This window comes from Felis catus, chromosome D1, assembly GCF_018350175.1.
Source record: "Felis catus isolate Fca126 chromosome D1, F.catus_Fca126_mat1.0, whole genome shotgun sequence".
Classification (NCBI taxonomy): Eukaryota; Metazoa; Chordata; class Mammalia; order Carnivora; family Felidae; genus Felis; species Felis catus.
Genome location: NC_058377.1, coordinates 62,701,812 through 62,711,071, shown reverse-complemented (window position 1 = coordinate 62,711,071; position 9,260 = coordinate 62,701,812). Strand labels below are relative to the sequence as shown.

Genomic DNA, 9,260 nt, shown 5'->3' with positions numbered 1-9,260 from the left:
CCAATTAGGATCAGCAGTAATGATCCATCATTCAGGACTGAAATTTCACGCCTATGTCTTTGTCTTTAATATGCCCCCTTCTGTGGAAATAAGAATAAGAATGCATTACATACTACACAACTCTAAGCCAAAATGTCCACAGTTGTATATTCAACTCCAAAGGCATGACATATTAACAGCTGTATACTCAGGAACATAAATTTCTCACTTCAGAACCTGTCCCCCAAGGATTCCCAGTATTTTGCCAAAATAGGATATTTTGAGGGAAAATCAAAAGGGGTCAATGATAGTCCTAAGGGAGAAGTGAGAAAAAAAAAAAGAAATTACAATGAAACTTAAGTTTTATTAAAGAAGACACGTTATCCAATTTACCCACTTTGAGATTGCAACTCGTGGATGTGAATTTCAACCCCCTCACCCATTATTGATTCAAAACTCAGGAATGCAGAGATCCTGTTGTCCTTATTAGCACCCTTTCTTTAATAATCTCTGGATTCCTTGCTTGATCTCCTGGGTTCGCACCACATACACAATGGGGTTGAGGGCTGAGAAGATAACATGGTGGAGGATGTTGAGCAAGATTGGCACATCAGGGGAGACTTTCTTCTTCACCACAAGAGTGAGCACGAAGACCAGAAGGATGGTGCTGAAGAAGAGGATAAGGATGAAGTGGGAGCCACATGTGCTCAGGGCCTTGGCCACAGCACCCTCTGCCTTGAGTCTCAGCACCGCTCGCAATATGAGGGTGTAGGAGAGGAAGATGAGGATGAGGTCAGATCCTAGCACAGTCCATCCTATAGCAAACTGGTAGAGGCGATTGATGGTGACATCATCACAGGAGAGCCTGGAGACAGACATATTGGTGCAGATGCAGTTCTCAATGACCTTTCTCCCACAATAATGGAGTCGGGATGAGAGAATGGGGATAGGCATTGTAACAATACTACTCCTGGCCAAAATAAAGACAGCAGCCTTGACTACAAATTGGTCAGTGATGATGGATGGGTACCTCAGTGGGTGACAGATAGCCACATAACGGTCATAGGCCATGACCATGAATGTACAGGACTCCATGGCAAAGAAGCCATTCATGATGAACATCTGGAGGAAACGGGATAGAAACTGATGGACTTGAGGTCAAACCAGATGATAGCTAGGACCTTGGGAATGACAGTGAGACTGAGTATGATGTCCAGCAGGGAGAGGATGCTGAGTAGATAGTACATGGGCTCATGCAGAGAGGCTTCCAGCCATATGGTGATCAGGAGAACACTATTGGCCACCATGGCCAGGAAGAGGAGGAGACTGAGTGGCAGGGACAACCAGAGCTGCCAGGTGTGGGACCTGACAAAACAATTCAGGAGGAAGTCTGAAACCTCAGAGGAGATGGTGCCATTTTGGTGTGATGTCATAGTTTGTCATATATTTCTACAGCTTTCTTGTAGTGGTCTGTAAAATTAGGATAAAAATTAGCTAGTGACACATGACACATGGATTTAGAACAATTTGCTTCACCTAGGTGACATGCTTGAGTCCTAGCAAGTCATCCAGAGTCATGTGAATTCATCTGTTTGTCCTTTGTGCCATGCTACTGGGATAATCCTATCAATTTAAGCAGTATAGAGGACTGAGGATATATGGTTTGTTTAGACATGTTTGATTTGTTCAAACATGTTATTTCTTTGCAGAAACTAAAGAGAAGGAGAGAATTGCCTAGAAAACTACTTTTGGACTGGTGTGTCCCAAATTGTTCTTATAAGTTTCTTCCTTTTGTGTTTTATTCTTTAATTATCATATAGACTACCACATGATAACTGAAGTGTAATAATATACGCAGACAAGTAGTACAGCCTGGCAAAATGGGATTCAGATAAGTGTCCCTAGCTCTCCCTGCCACTCCTGTTCTGAGTTTTCAGCTGTAGTTTGCATTAATTACAGATTTAAACAATGATGCCCTGCAGATAAAGTACTTAATCTTCATAATCTGTAAGCAGTCATTTAATGAGGTAGGTGAGGATCTTGCCAAATAGTCAAATTTTTCCTCCTCTATACATCTTCACATTTGTAGGATTCTTAACTTTGGAAAGAAAGAAACTTAAGGGGAAAAGGAGAAATTTCACATAGCTATGTGAGACCCATACCTGCTATCAGAAAAGGCGAAAATCTGTTCTGGTTGCAATAGTGTGATGAAGTTTTAACTTTAAAGATTTGCATCCCATTTTAATTTTATTTTTCCATCTTCAGTATAATGATCCAGGTACACATTTCTCTGTTTCCATGCACATTTCAATGTTGCCATGTTCTCTTATCACTTAACATCCTCCCCTGGCATTCTGTTAGGTGCTAGGATCACAACATTGAAAAAGACACTGTCCTTACTCTCAGGAGGTAAAAGGAAACCATTCAGAGGGCAATGAGTAATAATAAGAACAAATGACAGGTCTTGACAAACTATTAGGAGAGTGAAGGAGAGGCTGAGTAACTCTGATATGGGACAAGGTACAAGGGACACTGGCTGGTGAAACAATGTAAATATAGTGAGGTGCTTCTCTCCTTTACATTAAGGGTGAAGGATTCCAATATGGTTGTCCCCCTGAATTGTGCAAGAGATTTGAAAGATGGCTGTAGTCTGGTCAAAGGTAAGGATCAGGTCTTTGTGGGGTACTTCAAATCTCTCAGTTCATTGCAGCTAATCTGTCTACATGCACCAAGGCCTCTGTTAAACCATTACTTTATGGGTTTAGAAACACTTTTTCATTAGAGGTTTTAAGTACTTCCCTGTTTATTACTCTTTAGGCTCACTATACAACATAAATTGCATATTAATTTGGGAACTTTTACCATTTTGTCTAACTGTACTGAAATATCGTAGGACTTCATCCCTTTCGAGTTATTTAGCATGTAGTGAGATATGTTATAATATCACATTACCAAAAAGGGAATTTATATCTCACAACCTTAACCACCCACTACTGTATTACACTGATCTTCCTGCTTAATACAGTTGGGTTGGAGCATTTTCTAGGATTCCTCTGGATCTCATGAAAAATTGTATGATAATGTGTTTACCCCATCAATTCTATAAAAAAGAAAACAGCTTCATGCATGATACAATGAATGTTTTTGATAACTGAATCTGATGGAGGAGAAATAGTGTTGGAATGGGGACAGGGTGGCAATGAGGGAAGTTACAATAAAACTGTGAACTCAAAGATGAATGATATTTTCATACCTTTAGGAATTTTTTTCTTGGGGTGGTTCAAATAAGGTTTTTTTTTTTGTTCCAGTTAGGATTTTCTGTTCCCCAGTGGCAGTTCCAGTCTCGCTCACCTGGCTGCTGTTAGATTCTCTGCATCAGGAGACCCTGTTAGTGTCTGGGACTTACTCTCAGAGGGGGAATAGGGCATTCCCTTCCAGGGTTCCTCTATTCTCTTTGATCCTCTGCTTTCCTAAGCAAGGGTTTGTGCAGATGGCACCTGCCAGGCATGGCTCTCACATGATAAGTAGAAGAGATTTAGATGGCTTTCCAATTCTTTTTCTCCTGCTAATAGAATAAGTTAGTAATGACTGGCGATTTGGAGATGAATTTTAAACATATTTCATGTGTGACTCATAACATTCTGAAGTACGTAGGTTAAGTTGACCATTTTAGCAATTTATCTTTTGAAATGGGCAAATTGAAATTCATTGATATTGTGTATATTTTCACAGTTTAATTAGTAGGGTTTGGATGTGGAAGAAATGAAAGTTAGGTCTAAAGCCAGTGAATATATGAATACATCTGTTTTCCTGTGTCACCAAAGTGATGTAGAAATACATATCTTATCTGGCATTTTGTTTTACATGTTTTTAGGTTTCTCTCTCTCATCTCCATGCACATGCCCATAAAATCCTCAGGCACTTTTCCAGAAATCTGGAATCTCTCTTTTCCTTGCACTTACTATTTTGACTCCTGGTTTCACTGCTCTGAGTGCAATTTTCTTCTTAGTTTTCTTTTATCTTGTGTCCGATAGTACTGTTTATTATTATTATTATTATTAGTAGTAGTAGTAGTAGTAGTAGTATTGTCAGGACCACATAACTCCAGAAACTCAGACAGAACTTGAACCATTTCTCCCAAATATTGTTTAGGAAATTATTGAGTGCAACCAGTGACAGGTACCTCAGTTATATTCTGGGCATAATTTTTTTATTTTTACAGCATAGCTTGTAGAAATTCTTTAGATTGAGCTTAATCTGAGGAACTATTTTATTACTCCCTCTGATCCCCAACTGTGGTCTCTGTCTTCAACCTCTAATGTTAGCTAGACTTAATTTAATTCCTCCACCATGATTCAAGCATTTGTAGGCAGATATTTTGCCCTAAAGTCCCTGTGTTTCAATATGTACAGTTGATAACTCCAAATCATCTAAACTAAGCTGCAGATAATGCCCTTTCCAGGCTCCCATTCCCATTCATCTCCTGTGGACAAAGTCCTGCGTGTTTGCCTCTCTAGTACCACCCAGAAAAAGACCCAAAAAGGCAAGAGGGGCAGAAGGGAAAGTCCCTTCGCACAGGTTCTCATTTGTGCTTCCTGACGTGAGACAGGGTTCAGTCTCTACTACCCTGTTTTCAGATTACTTCAGCAGTACTGACTCCAGAATGGAAAGTAGCACTGATCTGATGGAAGAGAAAGGTGTCTCCTCTCCCCATCCCCAGTGCTCTGGCTAATCTTGGTATAGCTGCTTCTCAGGCACCCTCTATACCCAGACTCACCTACAGAGGATGTGAAGCTGGGGTCCACTGATATCGGAGTTCTGGTTAGTTCCTGAAATATCTGGGGGTAGTTATAACTCCAGAGCCTAAGGGATTTTACCTTCTGGGAACTTCTCCAATCCCTTCTTCCTTGTTCTTAAAAGATTCTCTTAGGACAGACAAGCAGGCAGGTTGGAGAAAAAAATGATTTTCTTTCTCTGTAAAATCAAGGAGATTCTTTTTTCAAGTTACTGTAGCATTATCATTATGATGCCAGCATACAAGTCATGATAAGTTAACATCAATCCATTTGATAGTATGGTTTGGGAGGTATCTATCTAACAATCATGTGGACGAAGCCCATAATAACTTCTGAGTGAGCTTATTGGACCCATGGAGGGCACAAGGGTTAGTATCCAAAATCTATAAAGAACTTATCAAGCCTAACACCCCCCAAAACAACAACCCAGTTAAGAAATGGAAGGAAGACACGAATAGACACTTTTCCAAAGAAGACATCCAGACAGCTAACAGACACATAAAAACAGTCTCAATTTCACTCATCATCAGGCAAATACAAATCAAAAACACAATGGGACACCATTTCACACCTATCAGAATGGCTAAAATTAACGACACAAGAAACAACAGGTGTTTTTAAGGATGCAGAGAAAGGGGAACTCCCTTACCCTGTTAGTGGGAATACAAACTGTTGCAGGTGCTCTGCAGGACAGTATGTAGGGTCCACAAAAAACTAAGAAGAGCACTACCCTATGAGCCTACATTTGTACTATTAGGTATTTCCCTAAAGGACACAAAAATGCTGATTCGAAGGGGTATATGCAGTCCAATAATTATAGCAGCGTTGTCAACAATAGCTAAACTATGGAGAGAAATCAAATGTCCATTGACTGATGAGTGGATAAACAAGATGTGGCATATATATATATATATATATATATATATATATATATATATATAGTGGAATATTACTCAGCCATCAAAAAGAGTAAAATCTTGCCATTTGCAATGATGATGTGGATGGAGCTGGAATGTATCATGTTAAGAAAATAAGCCAACCAGAGAAAGACAAATACCATATGACTTCACACTTTTATGGAATTGAAGAAATAAAACAGTAGAGCACATGGAAAGTGGAGAAAAAAGAGAAGAGGGGAAACAAACCACAAGAGATTCTTAGTGATAGAAAACAAACTAAGGGTTGATGGTGGGTGGAAGAGGGGCTAGATAGGTGATGGGTATTAAAATGAGCACTTGTGATGAGCACAGGGTTTGGTATGTAAGTGATGAATCACTGAATTCTGCTCCTGAAACCAATATTGCATTGTATGTTAACTAAGATTTAAATTAACAAAAATAATTTAAAAAATAATCCTGTGAAAATGCAATGTGTCTTTCAAAGTCAAAATCCTACAGTGATTTTTGCTGTATTGAAAGACTTTTCAAATAGGATGTATCTACAACTGTATGCTAGGGAACACAATTTATTTTTCATTTTCATTTTGAGACTCATGTGAATTATTCACATCCTCAAATTATGGGAGCAAGCATCATGAGTTTCTTTTTCGTTCTTATTTTTCATTTTAAAAAATTGATTACAGCCGACACACAATGTTGCATTACTGTCAGCTGTACAACATAGTCATTCGACGAGTGTGTACAGTTATGCTGTTCTCACCACAGGTGCAGCTACCACCTACCACCTGTGTTCTACCACTGTAGAACACAACTACAGTACCCCTGACCAAGGGTGATGGTGTGCCATCAGCATCAGTCTTTTTAAAGGCCTTATTTTGCTTTATTTTTATTTCTCTGTCAACTGCATATCTCAACTTCACTCCTATTTCTCTTCTGTTTAGAAAAGTGAAAGCTCCAGTGTTCTTAAAATATGTCTTTCTAATTAATCTCATGTATGCTTATGCAACTACATGTTCATCTATTGGAGGATGATTTGGATATTGGATTTTATAAATGATATGGGATCATAAATCTGATCTTATTCTTTGTGTTCACACAACACTAAATCTTAACAACTGTCCATGTTGTTCTGTGTAAGTCATTCTTTTTGATTGCTGGTCAATTCCCATGATATGTATTTTCTTTTTTTATGTAAGTAGTCAACACCAAAATGACTTACAATTAACTCTTAACAATATTGTTACTGTTAATATATTGTATGCTTCTCTTAGAGTCCTTAGAGTGTGTGTAGGAATGGTTTGTGTTTTCACTTATAGCATACAAAAATATTTAATTTTACTAGGAATTACCAAATATCTCTCCAAAATATTTAAAAATCTCACTGGAAATTTCTGAAGTGTATTTTCACATTCCTTATACCATTTGATGTGACCTTTAAAAAATAACCTAGATGAATATAAGTTACTACTTTTTTTATATTTAAAAATTTTTAAGTTTATCTACCTATTTTTGAGAGGAAGAGAGTGAGGGAAGGGCAGGGAGAGAGGGATAGAGAGAGAATCCTAAGCAGAAATCATGCTGCTAGTGCACAGTCCAACACAGGGCTAGATCTCAGGATCCACAAGATCATGACCTAAGCCCAAATCAAGAGTTGGATGCTTAACCAACTGAGCCACCTAGGTACCCCTTAAAATTTTTAAAAATTTTACTTAAAGAGAGAGCTTCAGTCAGGGAGAGTGGCAGATGGTGAGAGAGAGAATCTCAAGTAATCTCCAAAATCAGTGCAGAGCCTGATGCAGGGTTCAGTCTAAGGGATCTTGGGGTCATAGCCTGAGGCAAAACCAAGAGTCAGAAGCTTAACTGACTGAGCCACAGATGCCCCAATTTTAGCCAGTCTGACAGCTGTGAGGTGGTGTCTCACTATGGTTTTGATTTGTGTTTCTCTGATGATTAGTGATGTTGAGCATCTTTTCATGTGTCTATTAGCCATCTGGATGTCTTTAGAAAAATGTCTCTTCATGTCTTCTGCTCATTTCTTCACTGGATTATTTGTTTTTTGGGTGTTGAGTTTTTATAAAGTTTATTTATTTATTTTGAAAGAGAGAGAGAGAGAGAGAGAGAGAGAGAGAGAGAGAGAGAGAGAGAGAAAGCAGAGGAGGGGCATAGAAAGAGGGAGACAAAATCCCAAGCAGACTTCATGCCAACAGTGTGGATGTGGGGCTCAATGAACCATGAGATCATGACCTGAGCTGAAATCAAGAGTCAGACGCTTAACCATCTGAGCCACCCTGGTGCCCCGAGTTTGATACTTTATAGATTTTGGATATAAACCCTTTATCAGATATATCATTTACAAATAACTTCTCCCATCCATCTGTTGCCTTTTACTTTTGTTGATAGTTTCCTTTGCTATGCAGAAATTTTTACTTTGATAAGTCCCCATAGTTTTATTTTTGCTTTAGTTTCCATTGCCTCAGAAGACCTATCTAGTAAGAAATTGCTCCAGTCGACATCAAAGAGGTTACTGCTTGTTTCCTCCTCCAGTATTTTTATGGTTTCCTGTCTCACGTTTAGGTCTTTTATCCAGTTTGAATTTATTTGTGTGCATGATGCAACAAAGTAGTTCAGTTTCATTCTTTTGCATATTGCTGTCCATTTTCCAGCACCATTTGTTGAAAAGACTGTCATTTTACCGTTGGATATTCTTTCTTGCTTTGTTGACAATTAATTGCCCCTATAGTTGTGGATCCATTTCTGGGTTTTCTGTTCTGTTCTAGTGATCTATGTGCCAGTTTTTGTGCCAGTACCATACTGCTTTGATCACCACAACTTTGTAATGTAATTTGAAATCTGGAATTGTGATGCCTTCAGGTTTGGTTTTCTTTTTAAGATTGCTTTGGCTATTCAGGGTACTTTGTGGTTCCATACACATTTTAGGATTATTTGCTGTAGCTCTTTGAAAAATGCTGTTAGTGTTTTGATAGGAATTGCATTAAATTTGTATGTTGCTCTGGGTAATATAGACATTTCAAAAATATTTTTTCTTCCATCGATATTTTTTCTTCCAATGAGCATCGAATGCTCATTTCCACTTCCATTTCCTTGTGTCATTTTCAGTTTCTTTCATCAATATTTTATGATTTTCAGAGTACAGGTCTTTCACCTCTTTGCTTAGGTATATTCCTAGATATCTCATTATTTTTGGTGCAATTGTAAATGAGATTGATTCCTTAATTTCTCTTTCTGCTGCTTCTATATTAGTGTACAGAAATATAACACTGTACGTTTAATTGTGTCCTTCAATTTTACTCAATTTGATTTTCAGTTCTCGGAATATTTTCGTGGAGTCTTTTGGGTTTTCTATATAGAGAATTATGTCATCTGCAAATAGTGAAGGTTTTACTTCTTCTTGATGTGGAAATGTTGGGGTTCAAAGCCAGTGGCCAAGAAAGAATTCTTGAGATGTCTTTGGTGCAAAAAGGTGGTTTAATTAAAGCACGGGGATGGTACCCATGGGCAGAAAGAGCTGCACTGGGGTCGTGATGGGTGACTGATTGTATAACTTCAAATAGGGAGAGCACAGGTC

The 9,260-nt window shown here is 38.4% G+C and overlaps 1 pseudogene; it reads right to left on the bottom strand.

The window, feature by feature from the left end:
* Positions 1 to 398: 398 nt before the first annotated feature.
* On the bottom strand, positions 399 to 1,446 carry LOC105260974 (annotated as a pseudogene).
* Between the last annotated feature and the right edge of the window lie 7,814 nt (positions 1,447 to 9,260).